The 19,498-nt window shown below is 46.4% G+C and overlaps 1 long non-coding RNA gene across 1 annotated transcript; it reads left to right on the top strand.

Annotated features, from left to right (window-relative positions):
• Nucleotides 1-13,530: 13,530 nt before the first annotated feature.
• LOC136144970 (uncharacterized) lies at nucleotides 13,531-19,282 on the top strand. Its single transcript, XR_010658663.1, has 4 exons — nucleotides 13,531-13,812; nucleotides 14,912-15,603; nucleotides 17,083-17,237; nucleotides 17,859-19,282. It is a non-coding gene; the product is annotated as an uncharacterized lncRNA (long non-coding RNA).
• Nucleotides 19,283-19,498: the final 216 nt, after the last annotated feature.

Here is a 19,498-nt window from a genome sequence, read left to right on the forward strand (position 1 = left end):
CCTGGCATCTTTCAAAGTACCCGATTCATACAGAAAGCCAGTAAATAGTGGTCGAATAAATGCGCAAAGTCCAGTGCTTCTTCCTGACCTCACCCTTCTTTCTGCAGCCCTACTTGGACTTCAAGGGATCTTTCTGCTTCCTTCGGGAGCCAAAGTAGAAGGATCATATCTGCGGACCTCTGAACCTTTTCCCAGTCCTCTGAGAGCATCCTTGACATGTAATGTCCAGTTATGAGCAATGGGGAAAATCTGCAAAAGGAAAACAATTTCACAGGTGGTCGGATGTTAGCCTTTGGTTCACGGTACATAGTAAATCTTCCATTTTTAATAGAAATGAAGAGGTATATATAACTTTTGGCCCATAAAAATCAGTTTCTCTTTGCTCCTGATTTGTAATAGTTTGTTAGGAGTGCTGTAACAACTTACCACCAAAAGAGTGACTTAAAATAATAGAAAAAATGTATTTTATCTCAGTTTCAGAGGCTGGAGGCCCGCCATCAGGAAGTCAGCAGGGTCATCCTCCCTCTGAAGTCTCCAGGGTGGAATCCTTCCCTTCCTCTCCCAGCTCCTGGTGCTTGCAGGCAAGCCTTGGCTGTGGCTGCATCATTCTGATCTCTGCCTCTGTCAGCACATGGCCTTCTTTGCTTGTGTCTCTCTCTGTCTCTGTATCTTTCCTCATGGGGACACCAGTCACGTGGGCTGAAGGATCCACCCTAATCCAGTGTGACCTCATCTGAACCTCACTAATTGCATCTGCAAATGTAATCATCTGCATCTGTATTTCCAAATGAGATCACATTCTGAGGTTCTGGACTAGAAATGAATTTGGAGAAGGAGTGATAACAGGACTCAACCCAGGATTTTGTTAATATGTGTTTACCAAATATTTTTCGTGCATTTGCAGAGAGACCTACTTACTGGCCTGCTCAGGGCCACCCTGATGAAGCTGCTCTCCAATGCTCCCGCGGTAGTTCTCGCCAGGCTTTCCACCAGCCAGCCCTTGCTTGGCTGACATCTTGAATAACCTAAATCATGGGTCCTGCCTAATTAAACCTGTTATTGCTCTTGCTGCCTGCCAAGTTCGCCACTCCTCCCCAGTGTGGCAACAGGGATGTCCACTAACACGTCCAGGCATTTTTCTCCCTCTTTCAACCACTGGGTTACTCACCACTTTTTCTCAAGCAGACCCTCACGTCGGCACCTCTGAACCTTTGGCCAAGCTGTCTTCTCCTTCTAGAAAGTCCTCCCACATTCCCTTCTCCGGAGTTGTCGCTCATCTGGGGAAAACATAGATTTAATCTTGAAAGGACCTGCCTGAGAACAAAGCTAGCATGGAGCAGAACTGAGCACTGGGAGATACTGAGATATCACCAGATCGTTCACCCCCATGTCAGCTCTTCCACTTCCCGCCCCTGCAGTCAGGCAGGTGGGTATGACTTGCTCTGTCAGTGAACAGGAGGGGAAGTGATTTGTGTCACTTCTGGATGGGGACTTTAACAGCCAGCCTGTGATTCATCTCCTATCCCCATCACTCTCAACTCTGGCCACCATTTAGTGAAGGGTCCATCCCCCAGAACCCGGAAGGAGGGAACTCAGAGCGGAGTAACCAGCTGATCAAAATCAACATGTGACAAGGGGAAAAAATAGACCTTGTTGCCACGTGCCAACAGGATCCATAAGGGGGATGTCACGGCAGCCCAGCACAGTCCATCCTTACCGGGTCACCCTCCGGCAAGGCTATGGCAAACGTCAGCTCTTCCAGTAAACCTCTCATGCTCCTCTCCGACCAGATTCATCTTTTTAAAGACTCTAATACATAGTTATTGAGCATTTAAAATCCATCAGGCACTATGTGAGATGCTAGCAATAAAGGGATGAAAATGGCATGACTATATAATTGGTTTTGTTAGAAGCGTTGTTAAGGACCTGGGGTCTTAGAAGACTATGTGACCCAAAATCTCACCTACTCTTGAGGTTCTAGAAAAGCCCTCCTGAAAAAGGGATGTTTCAAACTGGCAGCCATTAGACTAAGGATGGATAAGCATTCCCTCACCACCTCCTGCCCCCAGAGTTTTGTGTGTTTCCCTTTCTTGTTATTAATTAGAAATCTTTGGTGTATATGTAGCATAAACATGGCTTAAGCAATAAAGGTGTGGGGCATATTTATGGGCTCACATAGCAGTAATATCCAGAGGAGGGTTACCTTCAGGTATGGCTGGATCCAGGGCCTGATGTTATCAGATCTCTACCTCTTCAGCTCTTAATATCTTCCAGATCAGGTTTATTCCATGTTGACTTTGTTCTCAGATGGGCTGTTTCCATGTTAAGTCAAAGGCTGTCAGTTAATTTTAGGTTACTTACTTAGAGAACTCCTAAAGTCGGAAGAGGACAGAGCCCTGGGAAACTTCCCGCATTTTCTCTGAGAGGTCATGGGAGCTTTGAGGAGCCCGCATATATGTTTGGCAATCGCTCATTCTGAAATCGGGGGCCCTTCATGCTCCACCCATGTTCCTGGCTTGACTGTCTCCACCACCACCTCCAGCTGCACTTTCCAGCCTAACCTGCCTGCCTACCCTGCCCATTCTGGCTCCTTCATCCTCTGGGTTTTGCTTGTACCTCTGAGGACAGAGCTTCCTACAAAAAGGGGCAGCAACTTCTCTGAGTTGGGACTATACTGTCTTGCACAGGTCAGGAAAATCTTAAATAATATTTGCTATTTGTATGGAAGAAAAGAGGAAGGAAAGGAAAGAAGGAAGATGGTTTGCTTTTATGTACAGACAGTTGACTTAAAACTATTATAACAGAGCTGGACCCTATGGGCCTACCCAGCACAGACACCCACCCACCCCCACCCATGTCGTTCACCTGCCTCTTGACTGTAGAAAGACTTTAGCCAAAGACTAAATTTAATCAGAGAAGTGAGAAAACGTAAAAGCAAAGGAAAGAGATCAAACAAGACTAAATAATAAACATTTTAATAAAAACATTAAACAAAGTTAAGGACCTTTAGTTCCTCCTCAAGGGCCATAGATAATACTCTGAGCCATATTCTTTGAGCTGTTTTACAGATACTAAACCTCCCATGAGGTGGAATAAGTTAATTATACTAAGGCTTCTGTGGTAGCTCAGCTGGTAAAGAATCCACGGGCAATGCAGGAGACCCTGGGTCAGGAAGATCCCCTGGAGGACTTGGCAACCCACTCCAGTATTCTTTCCTGGAGAATCCCCATGGACAAAGGAGCCTGGAGGGCTACAGCCCATGGGATTGCAAAGAGCGACTTAAGCACACGTTAAGTGACCACAAGCACGTAGACCCCGGACAGGTCAGAACTGGGAGGCTGATGATGTTGACTCGGTTACCTCACCGCCAACCAGTCAGAAGAATGTCCACAAGCTGATCACACACCCCACAACCCTCTCCTTGGCATGTAACCCTTTCCTTCTTCTCCCTGTATAATCTCTGAGCAAAACATGGAAAGTGGGGAGTTGATTTTGCAGGGACACATGGACACCTTCTCCCCAGGATTGCCAGATTCTCAGTCAAGCTATCTTGTCTTTTTACCCAATACTTATTTGTCAGTATTGGATTCTTGAGCCAGGAGCAGCTGAACCTCAGTTCAGTAACATGACCATTCATCATCCAGGTTTAGGAGATGGGATGGTTCTTTGACATTTCCTAAACTTTAATCTGCTTTTCTTGCCTCTGAGGCTTCAAACAACTTATCTCTGCAGGTGCCCGCTGGCATCCTGGGTGATCCTTGGGAATGTCTTAGGTGGTGGAGAAGTTAGAGCAGAGGCCACAGCCTCTGGGGGCTCCTTGCTGACCGCTCCCCCCACCCACCGCCACCTGGGACCAGCTTCAACGAATGCAAAAGGATTTTTTGGGGTGGCAACCATGCAATTTACTTCTCAGACAGATTAGAGAAGCAATGTCACATGATTTTGCATTCCTCGTGTTAAATTAAATCTCAGCCAGCCCCCCACCATTGCTGGACCTACTGGCAAATTATTCTGTTTGGCCTAGTGTTATTGCAATTAGGAAGGAGTATTTGCTGCTTTATTTTCACCCCTCACAATGCTTTCTGAAAAACCTGAAGGAGCGTTAGGTTCACTGTTTTGCTGGGAGCCTCTCAAAGCACAGCTCAGCACAGTCCTTATCCTGCAGGCATTGTGCCTCGCTCTTTCTGGACAGGAACTGAAATTTCCCCCCCACCAAAGCATTCAAGCAACATGTGCCTTTGACCACCACCAGGATCATGTGCAAGAGGAGGGTGCTCTGCAGTGGGCCTGGAGGAACACGGTGTAGGTATTCCCCTTGTGAGCTGCAAGGAACCAGACGACAGATGTAGGCTCGTACCAGGGAGAGTGGGCTGGAATAGTCTGAGTCAGGTTATTTTCACGGTACAGGGCAGACAAGGCATAGCTGCCCCGTTCCTAAGCAAAAGGCATAGGGATGTAGTGGGAAAACCAACAAGCCTTTACTTAAATAAAACCCAACTAGGCTCACCTGAGCAGGTGGACAAGTTTGTACCTAGTATTCTTTTTACAGGGCTTCCCAGGTAGCACTAGGGCTAAAGAACCCGCCTGCCAATGCAGGAGACGTAAGAGACACAGGTTCCATCACTGAGTCAGGAAGATCTCCTGGAGGAGGGCCTGGCAACCCACTCCAGTATTCTTGCCTGGAGAATCCCATGGACAGTGGAGCCTGGCTGGCTGACCTCCATAAGGTCGTAAAGAGTCGGACACGACCGTGGGACTTAGCACACACATTCTTTCTACACGTGCAGAGCACAGGCTTATCAGAGGGAAGAGCGCCTGTTCTGTGGGGAGTGTGGGTGCTTTTAGCCCCATTTCACAGATGAGGAAGCTGAGCTCCAGACTGATAGCACAAAGCCATCTAACTCTTGACCCCAGCCTGGGAAGGTGGCCCTGGTGACCTGCAGGCTGCATGATTGCTGGTCAGGGAGCCGGCAACCTGAACAGATTGCCTCCAAGGAGGAAGACAGCCAGGAAGTGTCCTGAGAGGAGAAAAAGTGGCTGCCAAGTACCTCCAGCCTTCCAGGGAAGCAAGGGACAGAGCCCCAGAGCTGTGTGGGGTGGTAGCAGGGGTGGAGCTCGAGTTGCCCAGTCTGCCCACAGCGGACAAGCAAGCCCTTGTCTATATCAAGTCCAAATGCATGTTTGTCCAGGTAGATGCTGACTCAACCTTGGGCACGTGAGCACCAGTGGCAGTGGACCGTGGCTTAATTCTGAGCCTGTTACGAGCCAGAGAATGCTATAGAATGGATGTTACTCCCATAGTAAGAAACAAAAGATGTTTCAGAAACAAAGAGCCCATGTAAAACTACTAGAAAATTCAAAGAAACTCTAAATACATACACACATACATGCAACCAAAAAAAAATAAGTTTAGAGAATTAAAAAAAGCAAGCGACCATGCAGAAACAATCCCTGTTAATATTTTAGTAGGTGTCCTTCCACTTTACTATGAGTATGTGTAGGTAAATATATATTTACAATTGTATGATAACGTATGTGCGTGCTAAGTCACTTCAGTCATGTCTGACTCTTTGCAACCCTATAGATTGTATCCCGCCAGGCCCCTCTGTCCATGGGATTCTCCAGGCAGGAATACTGGAGTGGGTTGACATACCCTCCTCCAGGGGATCTTCCCAACCCAGGGATTGATCCACGTCTCCTGTGTCTCCTGCATTGACAGTCAGGTTCTTTACTACTAGCACCACCTGGGAAGCCTGGTATGATAATATTTAACTGCAAATAGATATTTTGATGACAGCATTTTAAAATGCTATCATGGGGAGAAGGGGACAACAGAGGATGAGATGGTTAGATGGCATCACCGATGCAATGGACATGAGTTTGAGTAAGCTCCAGGAGTTGGTGATAAATAGGGAAGCCTGGCGTGCTGCAGTCCATGAGGTCGCAAAGAGTCAGACATAACTGAGCAACTGAACTGAACTGATATATATATTTATAACCTGCTTTTTTTTTCTACAAAGCCATACATGATTAACATTTCTGCATTTAAAAAGAAATCTATCCACACATTTAAAAAATTTTCTCATTATAAAGTATAACATCAGAAAATGCATCAAACGTGTGTGTGTGTGCGCGCTAGCCTGTGCACGCTCAGTCGTGTCCGACTCTTTGTGTCCCCATGGGCTGTGACTCACCAGGCTTCTCTGTCCATGGCATTTTCTAGGCAATAATACTGAAGTGGGTTGCTATTTCCTACTCCAGGGTATCTTTCTGACCCAGGCATCAAACCCGCATCTCTTGCATCTCCTGCATTAGCAGGCAGACTCTTTACCATTAGTGCCGGTTGAGAGGCCCAAACAAATCTAAGTGTACAGTATATTAGAATAATTATACAATGAACTCCCAAGAGTATGGCAGCCACACCATGGAGAGTCCACCCACTACCAACCACCACTATCCATGAGGCTATGAGATCCCTTCTAGTGACACATAGTATTTTTTCTATTACACGAAGGGACCATGCTTCATATAACATGCCCTACATTCATGGACGTTCTGGGTGTTTCCAGTTTTCTCTGAATTGACTATTCTTGTATATGCTTCCCCAAACCCATCTTTGTATAATGCTACAGAGCAAAACCTCTGGGCCAACAGGTATACACGTATATACGTACGTGTGTGTGTGCTCAGTCACTCAGTTGTGTCCAACTCTTTTTTTTTTTTTTTTTAAATTTTTATTTTTCAGTGGGTTTTGTCATACATTGATATGAATCAGCCATAGAGTTACACGAATTCCCCATCCCGGTCTCCCATCCCACCTCCCTCTCCACCCGATTCCTCTGGATCTTCCAAGCCCAACAGGCCCGAGCACTTGACTCATGCCTCCCACCTGGGCTGGTGGTCTGTTTCACCACAGATAATATACATGCTGTTCTTTCGAAACATCCCACCCTCCCCTTCTCCCACAGAGTTCAAAAGTCTGTTCTGTACTTCTGCGTCTCTTCTTCTGCCCTGCATATAGGGCCATCGTTACCATCTTTCTAAATTCCGTATATATGTGTTAGTATACTGTAATGTTCTTTATCTTTCTGGCTTACTTCACTCTGTATAATGGGCTCCAGTTTCATCCATCTCATTAGAACTGATTCAAATGAATTCTTTTTAACAGCTGAGTAATATTCCATGGTGTATATGTACCACAGCTTCCTTATCCATTCATCTGCTGATGGGCATCTAGGTTGCTTCCACGTCCTGGCTATTATAAACAGTGCTGCGATGAACATTGGGGTGCACGTGTCTCTTTCAGATCTGGATTCCTCAGTGTGTATGCCCAGAAGTGGTATTGCTGGGTCATATGGCAGTTCTATTTCCAGTTTTTTAAGAAATCTCCACACTGTTTTCCATAATGGCTGTACTAGTTTGCATTCCCACCAACAGTGTAAGAGGGTTCCCTTTTCTCCACACCCTCTCCAGCATTTATTGCTTGTAGACTTTTGGATAGCAGCCATCCTGACTGGCGTGTAATGGTACCTCATTGTGGTTTTGATTTGCATTTCTCTGATAATGAGTGATGTGGAGCATCTTTTCATGTGTTTGTTAGCCATCTGTATGTCTTCTTTGGAGAAATGTCTGTTTAGTTCTTTGGCCCATTTTTTGATTGGGTCATTTATTTTTCTGGAATTGAGCTTCAGGAGTTGCTTGTATATTTTTGAGATTAATCCTTTGTCTGTTTCTTCATTTGCTATTATTTTCTCCCAATCTGAGGGCTGTCTTTTCACCTTACTTATAGTTTCCTTTGTTGTGCAAAAGCTTTTAAGTTTCATTAGGTCCCATTTGTTTAGTTTTGCTTTTATTTCCAATATTCTGGGAGGTGGGTCATAGAAGATCTTGCTGTGATTTATGTCAGAGAGTGTTTTGCCTATGTTCTCCTCTAGGAGTTTTATAGTTTCTGGTCTTACATTTATATCTTTAATCCGTTTTGGGTTTATTTTTGTGTATGGTGTTAGAAAGTGTTCTAGTTTCATTCTTTTACAAATGGTTGACCAGTTTTCCCAGCACCACTTGTTAAAGAGATTGTCTTTTTTCCATTGTATATCCTTGCCTCCTTTGTCAAAGATAAGGTGTCCATAGGTTCGTGGATTTATCTCTGGGCTTTCTATTCTGTTCCATTGATCTATATTTCTGTCTTTGTGCCAGTACCATACTGTCTTGATGACTGTGGCTTTGTAGTACACAAACAGATGGAGAAACATACCGTGTTCATGGATTGGAAGAATCAATATTGTCAAAATGGCTATTCTACCCAAAGCAATCTATAGATTCAATGCAATCCCTATCAAGCTACCAACGGTATTTTTCACAGAACTAGAACAAATAATTTCACAATTTGTATGGAAATACAAAAAACCTCGAATAGCCAAAGTAATCTTGAGAAAGAAGAATGGAACTGGAGGAATCAACCTGCCTGACTTCAGACTCTACTACAAAGCCACAGTGTCCAACTCTTTGTGACCCCGTGGACTGTAGCCCATCAGGTTCCACTGTCCATGGGATTCTCCAGGCAAGAATACAGGAGTGGGTTGCCATTTCCTGCTCCAGGGACTCTTCCCAGGGACCAAACTCCTGTCTCCTGCATCTCCTGAATTGTCAGGTGAATTCTTTACTACTGCACCACCTGGGAAGCCATATACACACATATAATTTTTTTTAAAGGACTTTTTTCAGTGCTGTAAGCCACCCTCCAACAGGCAGTGTGAGGATTGGGTCCCACCAGTTGTGTGTGGGCACATCCTTGCCCCTGGGACTGTCTGCCCATCTGATAGGCGCACACTGGCACCTCATTGTTTTCTCAATGCATTTGCAGTCTTTGTTTGCTGACGAGGCCGAATGATGTCATTTATTTTATGTGTTTATACTTGGCCTCCCAGGATTAGAAGTGAGAGGTCCTATTATTAAGACATGTCATCTCAAGAGTTTGTCTGTCCCACCTCTGTGTTCATCTTTAAGAAATAAAAATCCCATCTCACCGCCCCCCTCTCTTACCCCATGTCCAGAGCCCTCTTTCAGCTCCCAAGCTTGAAGCCAAACTCTATATGATGACTTCAGGCAAGGTCCTTGGCTCTGCTAACAAGGAGCTGTGGGAACCAGACTGGTACCCCATCTCTGAGCCTCATGCTCCTCGACAGACAAGCGCTTAGCAGATGAGAGAGTAATCTAAGTGGAAAAGAATTTGAACTTGTTTTTTCAGAGACTACCTATTGAACACCTATTCTATGCCAGGTACTGGCACCCCACTCCAGTACTCTTGCTGGAAAATCCCATGGACGAAGGAACCTGGTAGGCTGTAGTCCAGGGGGGTCGCTAAGAGTCGGACACGACTGAGCGTCTTCACTTTCACTTTTCACTTTCATGCATTGGGGAAGGAAATGGCAACCCACTCCAGTGTTCTTGCCTGGAGAATCCCAGGGACAGGGGAGCCTGGTGGGCTGCCGTCTATGTGATCACACAAAGTCAGACACGACTGAAGTGACTTAGCAGTAGCAGTAGCAGTAATTGGGCTGGTCAAAAAGTTCATTTGGGTTTTTCAGTAAAATGTTACAGAAAAATCCAATTATTTTGTTTCTGGTTTTTACAACAAACTGCAAAGCAAGTATTAGAATTCCCATTTTACACTCAAGGAAACTGAGGCTCAAAGAGGGGCAGTAACATGTCCAAGGACCCACAGCTAGGAAGACTAACCAGTTCGGCTGATTCCCAAGAACCTGATGTCCCTGGAAGGCCTGGCACTGTCAGCAGCTCTGCTCAGTCTGTGAAATGACCGCCACTCTTAAATAGCACCTTTGTTGGTCAGTCACTAAGTCATGTTTGACTTTGCGACCCCATGGACTGCAGCACGCCAGGCTCCTCTGTTCTCTGCTATCTCCCAGAGTTTACTCAAATTTATGTCCATTGAGTCAGTGATGTTACTGAACCATCTTATTCTCTGCCGTCCCCTTCTCCTTTGGCCTCCGGTCTTTCCCAGAATCAGGGTCTTTTCCAGTGAGTCGGCTCTTTGCATCAAGTGGCCAAAGTATTGGAGCTTTAGCATCAGTCCTTCCAATGAATATTCAGAGTTAATTTCCTTTAGGATTGATTGGCTCGATCTTCTTGCTATCCAAGGGACTCTCAAGGGCTTCTCCAGGACCAAAGAGCACCTGGAAAATACTATACCTCTGTCTGGGAATTTTCTTGGAGAACCTCATCCTTCTTCCGTGGTGTTACCATCGCTGTTTGTTGCACACTTACATCCAGGCTGATGAAGAGACTGCTTCATACCTAATGGAAACTCAGACTATCTAACCTGAGGGCTCTTAGAAGGGAAAGAGGATTTCAATGACTAAATGTCAATTCTACACCAGAGTCCCACATACATCATCATACACAATTAGCAGTCTAACCTCAAAGAAGGGGTATGTCTCCATTTTGCAGATGGGGAAGTTGAGGCTCAGATAAAATCCTGGTCCAAGGATTCCTGGCTAACGATAACAACTAATATGTATCCAGCACACAGGCACCAGGGATTGTGATAAACCATTTGCATGGAGTAATCACAATCTTCAACACATCTCCAAGACTCAGGGTACCATTTTTGTCATGTCTACTTCATAAATGGAAATATTAAGACAGAAAAAAAAATTAGGTAATTTGCTCAGGATGGCCTAGCTAGTACATAATAGAGCTGGAATTCAAACCCAGGAGGTCTGGCTCCCAAATTTGTCCCTAACCACTATGTCTGGAGGACTCCCAAACCCACAGTCTTTATCCCAAACCATCAAATGCCTTCTAACACTAGAGGCCCTATAACCACTCTTTTATGTTAATACAATGTTGATGGGGAGAGATGCTTGGTACTTTCTCTCAGTAGTTAGGGGATCTGACAAACAGAGAGAATGCATCCGGTCCTGGGTCCCAGACTAGTGCCCGCCAGGCTCCTATTTCCATGGAATTCTCCAGGCAAGAGTAGTGGAGTGGATAACCATTCCCTTCTCTAGAGGAGCCTTCTGCCCCAGGGATCGTGCCCTGGTCTCCTGCATTGCAGGCAGATTCTTAACCAGCTGAGCCACCAGGGAAGCCTGTCTTTGAATCCAGGCTTCCCAAAATCCCAGCCCACGCCACCACTTCCCAAGGGCAGAGAGGGCATGGCTGGTGATGTCATGCCTGCCTGCCCCGCCGGGGCTGCACTCTGGGAAGGAGTGATGGTGTGTTTAATCTTTAAGTGAGTAACCGTGGGCAGCTCCCTTTGGCCGATTATTAATAGAAGCCTGGGAAGGTAGGCAGGCTCACCGTCGGACCAGCGGTTTCTGGCGTCAACTGGATGATTCAGATTTTAGACCATCTCCCCTGACGCATCTCCTGGCTGAGGGCTGGCCCTCGCACCTCTGAGACACCCCATTCCCAAGGCAAATTGCTGTCTCACCTTCCTCCTTGCTCCTCGTTTACATGATCTGTTCCCAGGCTGGCTGCAGGAGACCTGGGTTTAAATCCTGGGGTAACTTGGCCAAATCATCTGACCCCTTGGAACCTCAGTGTCCTCATCTTTGAAATGGGCATGACAACATCTAAGTCATGAGACCTGGTGGAAATAATCTTATAGCAGACACTCATGGAACTGCCACCTGAGGCTGCCCAACTTGGAACCTGGTTGCCATGGAGCTTAATGGCCTTTGGCCCTTTGCACACACTGTTCCCTTTGCTGTGGATGTCTTTTCCTGGCCTCTTACTTTTTTTCTCCACGTGGGGCATTACAGTTTTATAAGGAAGTATAATTTATCGCAGGACTTCCCTGGTGGCTCAACGGTAAAGAATTCGCCTGCCAATGCAGGAGATGCAGGTTCGACCCTTGGGTGGGGAAGATCCCCTGGAGAAGGGAATGGCAACCCACTCCAGTATGCTTGCCTGGAAAATCCCATGGGCAGGGGAGCCTGGTGGGCTACAGTCCATGGGGTCACAAAGGATCAGACACAGTTTGGCAACTGAGCACGGCGTGCATAATTTACTGCAGTATTAAATAGCAGGATTCTTTTTTAATTTTTTCAGTAAGCTTCTAGGGGAAAAAACTGACTGTGTTGAGCCTTCTCAACTCAGCATTAGGGTTCCTGGGCTTAAAGCAAGACACAGCCCCTACTGGCTTTTTTTTTGGTAAAGCCTGAAGCAAGTAAAATTCTGTGCCAAGAACACCAGAAGGGAAGGAGAGAAGCTAGAAGGTGGAGCAGGGAGAGCTCTTTGCCTGGGTGAGGCCAGGGGCCAGGGTTCTGTTAGTAGCCAGCACCCTTGACCCCGTGTCTTAAGGAGGTGGGAGGGTGGCAGATCCTGAACATGCCCTCTCCAGAGGGTCCAGGTATCCAGGCAGCAGCCCGGCCCTGAAGGAAACTTCTGTTACCCAGGTGCCTAGCTGCCCCGTAGCCCAACCCTGGAACCTTGGCATGATGATGGCATGCAGACACTGGGTGTCTACTATCACTGAGACTGGACATCCCCCAGGGCTGGCAAAAAGGGAGCTGCCAGTCGCATTTGATTTGACTTCAAGGAAATAAGGAAAATGGACGTTTCCTGTGCATCTGAGTGTGTGGCCAGGGATGTGGACACCACCCCCACAATGGGGCCCCGCATCCCTGCAGGAGAGGAAGCACTCCTGGAGAGAGTGTGCCTGAGGCCACAGGCGGGACGCCGGTCTGACGAGGCAGCCTCCTTGATGCCCAGCCCTGCGCTTTCTAATGCAATAGCCAGTGGCCACATGTGGCTATTTTAGAATTAATTCCAGGGAAATGAAAGATTAGCCACGTTTTCAAGGGCTTATAATAGCCCCACGTGACCAGTGGCTATTGCCCCAGCCAGCAAGTATTTCCATCACAACAGGAAGTTCTCCTGGGAGCTGCTGACCTGGACGATTCCCTAAGAGGCCTCTTTCTCTCCTCTGCCCGAAACAGGTGAAGTCTTCTGTCCTTTTCAGGGACAGTTTTAATTATTTCCAACCACCAATGTGGAAGAAGTTAGAAAAAAGCAGAGGGAACAATGAAAATTTCCAAGGAGGAAGTGTTCATGCAGATGGTCTCTAGCTGGCCTGCGTGGGTATTTGTGGTTACTTTGTTCTCTAAGACACACCCAAGGGTCCCCCTTTCTCAGACCTTTCAGGGTGCTCTCTAGGGTGAGCTGTGCATTGTCACGTCCCTTCGTGGTGCCGCTGAAGGGGTGTTCTGGGCTGGTAACATCACAACAAAGCCTTATTTTTTGTGCGCAGGGCTGTCTTCTTCTTTTGGGGTGCTAGTTCTTTGAGAAAACCCTCTCGGTCACCTGTGTCTCCCCAACATGCAGAGCCTGGCTGGCACATAGAGGACATTTAATAAACATTGACAGGGTGGATCCAAACACGGCTGGATGGCAGGCTGACTTTGATCTCTGATGTAACTAGATTTAAACCTCATCATCTCCAGGAAATCTTTGCCAACTACAGCCTCCAGCTCAGGGCAGAATCAGGTATTTAAGAGCCAGAATTGCTCTCTGTAGGGGTCCAAGATTTCCCCATTGCTTTCTTAGGTTCGGCTTCCCTGATAGCCCCATTGGTAAAGAATCCGCCTGCAATTCGGGAAACCCCAGTTTGATTCCTGGGTCAGGAAGATCCCCTGGAGAAGGGATAGGCTACCCACTCCAGTATTTTTGGGCTTCCCTTGTGACTCAGCTGGTGAAGAATCCGCCTGCCATGTGGGAGAACTGTGTTTGATCCCTGGGTTGGGAAGATTCCCTGGAGGAGGGAAAAAAGTGGCTTTGGAGTTACAGGTAGGAGAGCAGAGAAATCAGTGATCAGAAATGGGGAGGGTCTGTGGAGGAGTCAAAACTTGGTAGGCAAAAGAGAAGGAGAAAGATGGGTGTGGGCGGGGCATTCGGGGCGGAGAAGCCCTCGTGTCTGCCTCCGGGCAGGTGCCTGCCGCTGTGTTCACAGGCAGCCGGACTGGAAGGGTGTCTCTCCTGGTTCTCTGACACCCTACCCTGCTTGCAGGCTCAGTCCTGTCCTGCTCGTAGGCCACGTTCCCCACGCAGGCGGCGTCAGCCTCACCAGAGGCAGCTAAGCCTCTGGCCCAGATCCAGCTATATCTGATAAAGGTCACCTGCTGAGCCGGAGTGACTGTGACTCTCACTGCCTCTCCACCCCTTCTTCCTTCTAGAAATTCCTCATTTTCACACTTGGGTACTAACTTTATTTTTCAGCACTTCCATCTAGATACTAGAGAGCTTCCCCTTGACAACAACTTCAGTTCTGACTTCTTCCCAGAAGCATTTAAAACAGCATCTCATTCACCCATTTGTCCCTTTTAAGCAGAGCATTCTATTTTCCACTGAGCGCTAGCCATTGCGAAATGGAGAGGGAAACTCTGTCTTTGAAATCTGGTGGGGCAGGTGGAGAGAAATCGTCATCATAATTATAGGTTCACTTACAGACAGATAATTCTGTGTCAGGTCCCGTTCTAAGTAATTGTTGCTGGTTGAAGCCTCACAACATTCTTATGAGGGAGCTCCTGTTATAATCTCAGTTTTATAAATGAGGAAAATGGGCACAGAATGGATGTGAAAAGGCATCCCACGGTTTGTATTCATTTTCTAGGGCTGCCATGGCAGAGAAGCACAGACTGGGCGGCCTCAACAGAAGAAATGCACTTTCGTAGTCTTGGAAGTTAAAAGTTCAAGATCAGGGTGTGGCAGGATTGATTTCTCAAGGCTTCTCTCCTTGGCTTATAGATTGCTGTCTTCTTCCTGTCTCTTCACATGGTTTTCCCTCTGTATCTCCCAGTTCTAATCTCCTCTTCTTATAGGAATACCCGTGGTATTGAATTGGGACCCATTGTAATGACTTCATTTTAACTTAATTATCTCTTTAAAGGGGGCTTCCCTGGTGGCTCAGCAGTGAAGAATCTGCCTGCCTAGCAGGAGACCTGGGTTCGATCCTTGATCCAGGAAGATTCCCTGGAGAAGGAAATGGAAAACCACTCCAGTATTCTTGCTTGGGAAATCCTACGGACAGAGGACCCTGGCGAGCTACAGTCCGTGGGGTCACAAAAGAGTTGGATTCGACTTAGCGACTAAACAGCAACAACCTCTTTAAAGATCGTGGCTTCAAATATCATCCCATGCTGAAGCCCTGGAAGTTAGGACTTCAGCATACACTGGGGGCCACAGTGCCAGGGCCGGGATTTGAACCCAGGCGGTCAGTTCCAGAATCCATGTGCTTCGGCCACGCACTGCCGCCTACAGAGAATCACCACAGTGGATGCTGGAGCCCAGAGATCTCCTAACCTGTGACTGGAGGATGCCCAGAGTAGGCAACATCAGGAGGCGGTAGGAGGGACTGATGGTTGGTGTCCTCCAAGCCCCCCTCAGCAGCTCTCCAAACCCTGGTACCCCACATTCTCTGGGAATTCTCAAGCTCAAAAAGGACCTCCTTCCAGGGCATCTTCTTTCCCTTAGCAGAGTGACAGACAGACGTATAAACAGAAGAAAAGTCGCTGCCCCACAAGGCCCCTGCTGGGTGCTCCCCCGAGGACCCATCCAACTGAAAGAACAACCCTGCAGTGAGTGAGTGTTATCCCAGAGAGGAAACAATAGAAAAACAGGTTCTCTGTGCTCCTGCCTTCCCCCACACCTCAGAGACATCTCAGCGACATCTCAGCAGAGAATATTCTAACTGGGAGGTTAATATGAACTGCTGGATTCAAGGATTCTATAAATGAGGATAGGGTGAAGATCAGATAAAGGGTGTGGTTTATTAAAGCCATAAAACCTGATAAACAGTCAGAGTTAGGATGCCCAACTGGACTGTGACCATACAGATGCAGGGACCCTGTCTGTCTTGGTCACCCTGAATTCCCTGGATGGAAAACCAAATGAGCAGAAAGTAAACCTTCTGTATATATTTGTACACATTTATTTGAAGAGTGAATAAATGAACAGTGAATAAATTAATTCCCAGCTTGTTTTGCTTGTTTTAGCCCCAAATCACTCCAGAAAGAATGAATCCTATCCATTCTACTTCTCATCCTCCTTGATGGAACACCAGATTTTAACACAAAACCAGCCAGAGTAAGTCTGATATCTCCCAGTTTCCCATGTATAGACTAAGTTTGGGGCAATACTAAGTTTTAAGTAAAAGTAGTTGAAATCTAAGAAATATGCTTAAAGGAAGAAAGCATGCACAAATTAACTCTCTTCCTCCTTAATGATGTGTGTGTGTGTGTGTGTGTGTGTGTGTGTGCGTGTGCAAGCTCAGTCGTATCTGACTCTTCCCTTCCCTATGGATTATAGCCTCCCAGGCTCCTCTATCCATGGGATTTCGCAGGCAAGAATACTGGAGTGGGTTTCCATTTCCTCCTCCAGGGGAACTGCCCAACCCAGGGATCAAAACTGTGTCTCTTATGTCTCCACTAGTGGATTCTTTACCACTAGTGCCCACAGGATGAAATGCAATGGTTGGAGCTCCAGCAGCCATACTGGACCATGAAGTGACCTTAGGAATGAAATGTAGCATAGAAAAATAAGAGAGAAGGAACCTGGGTTATTGATAACATGGGGCACCATACCATCCCTGAACAGCTCCTCTGGACACCTTGGACATGAGAGAGAAGTAAATTTCTATATTGCTTAAACTTCTGTTATTTGGATTTCTTTTTTCTATGACTCAGAATTGGAGAAAACCATTTCAAGTCTCAATGGAGAAATCTATTTATCAGAGAAGCCACACAGAGAATTAGTCAAAATCTCAGGCTATATATTTAGATGTACTTTCTAAAGAATCACCTTGTACAAGTTACTCTACCTTCTAGAGTTTCAGTTCAGGGTTAGTAATTACTTTTACCGCGTAATATTGGTGGGCAGATTAAAGTGAGCTGCATCATACAAATACTTAGGGCACAGCTCACTGTGAAGCCCACGCGGTGGGGTGCTCCAGTAGAGACCCCACCTTGAGCTCCCAGGCCCCAGCATGGACACGGGACTAGGATCAGCTTTTGTCAGATGATGATGATGTGGATAATTATGGTGCTTTCCTTTCTGTCACAGGTGACCATGAGTCAGCCTGGCCTTGAAGACGGAACAGCCCAGAACTCCTGGCAGAGCCTTCATCAGAGCAGGCAGAGGGCTGCCAGGAAGGAGAAGATACTTGGGAACTCCCTTGACTTTCCAACCTTTGCCGACTCAGAGAGTTCTCTGGAAAGGTGGGTGGGCCTAAGGAGAACCATGCCGCAGCAATCAGAACACAAGAACTCACCACAAGACTATGTGCATCCAAATTAAAAATGTTTGCCTCTCTGAGCCCCCAAATTGTCCATTACTTTAAGTTATAGGGACAAAGAGAAATCTGGCTCAGACAGGTTTAGTTTGGAGTGGTTTGTTCTGTCTCTTGTCTGTTACTTAAAGAAAGTGAAAGTGTTAGTCTCTCAGTTGTGTCTGATTATTTGTGACCTCACGGACTGTAGCCCACCAAGCTCCTCTGTCCATGGAATCCTCCAGGCAAAAATACTGGAGTGGGTAGTCATTCCCTTCTTCAGGGGATCTTCCCGATCCAAGGAATGAACCCAGGTCTCCTGCATCGCAGGCAGATTCTTTACCATCTGAGCCACCAGGGATTGTAATCAGGCAGGTAATTCATTCTTTTGATTTACCTGCTCAGAAAACTTGGGTAAGAAGACATTTTAGCTTGTAAAACCTTAATTTTGTCACTTTTACAATGCAGATAGTAATACCCACCCTCAAAGTTTGCTAAGATATGAAATACATTTTTCTGGCAAGCAGTATGTACTTAGTAAATATTCTCTGTTCATTCCCTTACCCCCTAGAGCCATAACAGTGGGGCCCAAGAGTACACAGAATTTATTTCAAGAGCACAAATGGAGAAGGATGTGTATTTGTCCTATGTGATCTCGTGACTACAGGTGAGCCAGATGAGGGCAGAGCTCACGCCAGGTGACATGAACATCCCCAGGTGCGGCAGCACCAGACAGGAAAGCTCTGCTCCCTGTTCTGGTCCACGTCACAGCACAGAGAAAGGTTCTACAGTGAACAGGAAGCAACAGTCAGAACTGGGCATGGAACAACAGACAGGTTCCAAATAGGAAAAGGAGCACGTCAAGGCTGTATACTTATTTAACTTATATGCAGATTACATCATGAGAAATGCTGGGCTGGAAAAAGCACAAGCTAGAATCAAGATTGCTGGGAGAAATATCAATAACCTCAGATATGCAGATGACACCACCCTTATGGCAGAAAGTGAAGAGGAACTAAAAAGCCTCTTGATAAAAGTGAAAGAAGAGAGTGAAAAAGCTGGCTTAAAGCTCAACATTCAGAAAACTAAGATCATGGCATCTGGTCCCATCACTTCATGGGAAATAGATGGGGAGACAGTGGAAACAGTGTCAGACTTTGTTTTTTGGGGCTCCAAAATCACTGCAGATGGTGATTGCAGCCATGAAATTAAAAGACGCTTACTCCTTGGAAGGAAAGTTATGACCAACCTAGATCGCATATTAAAAAGCAGAGACATTACTTTGCCAACATAGGTCTGTCTAGTCAAGGGTATGGTTTTTTCAGTGGTCATGTATGGATGTGAGAGTTGGATTGTGAAGAAAGCTGAGTGCCAAAGAATCGATGCTTTTGAACTGTCGTGTTGGAGAAGACTCTTGAGAGTCCCTTGGACTGCAAGGAGATCCGACCAGTCCATCCTAAAGGAGATCAGTCCTGGGTGTTCATTGGAAGGACTGATGCTGAAGCTGAAACTCCAATACTGTGGCCACCTCATGCGAAGAGTTGACTCACTGGAAAAGACCCTGATGCTGGGAGGGATTGGGGGCAGGAGGAGAAGGGGACGACAGAGAATGAGATGACTGGATGGCATCACCAACTCAATGGACATGAATTTGGGTAAACTCTGGGAGTTGGTGATGGACAGGGAGACCTGGCGTGCTGCGATTCATGGGACCACAAAGAGTCGGACACAACTGAGCAACTGAACTGAACTGAACTGACTGAAATGTTGAATATTAATACTTCGGAAGTGGCAATATCTTTTGATTTTTTAGATTTCATATTTAAATTATTTTATATTTTAATTTCTTATAGAATCTGGGAAGTCAGAGCTAGCAAGATTGTAACAGGACTTTGAAGTCCTGTTTAGAATGGATAAATGGATTTCCTCTCTCCTGCATGGTGGTGGATAAGAAGTGGCTGCCTGGAGCACACTGCATTGAGAATTCTCCTTGTCAAAGCAACTAGTGATGTCTGCCCTTCATATCAACTAGAGATGTCTGCGTGGGCATAGGGCAGAAGTGTGACCATGTACACATGGTCTAGGTATTTGCTATCCCTGGGTTAGTCTCTTCCTATCATCTAGATAAACCTTGTGAAGGTAGGTCAAAACCAGGTGCTAATAGTAGTTCAGAGACCTTCCCTTGGTGAAGGAGACCTTCCAGGTAGCACT

The sequence above is a fragment of the Muntiacus reevesi genome, chromosome 12 (assembly GCF_963930625.1).
Source record: "Muntiacus reevesi chromosome 12, mMunRee1.1, whole genome shotgun sequence".
Lineage (NCBI taxonomy): Eukaryota > Metazoa > Chordata > Mammalia > Artiodactyla > Cervidae > Muntiacus > Muntiacus reevesi.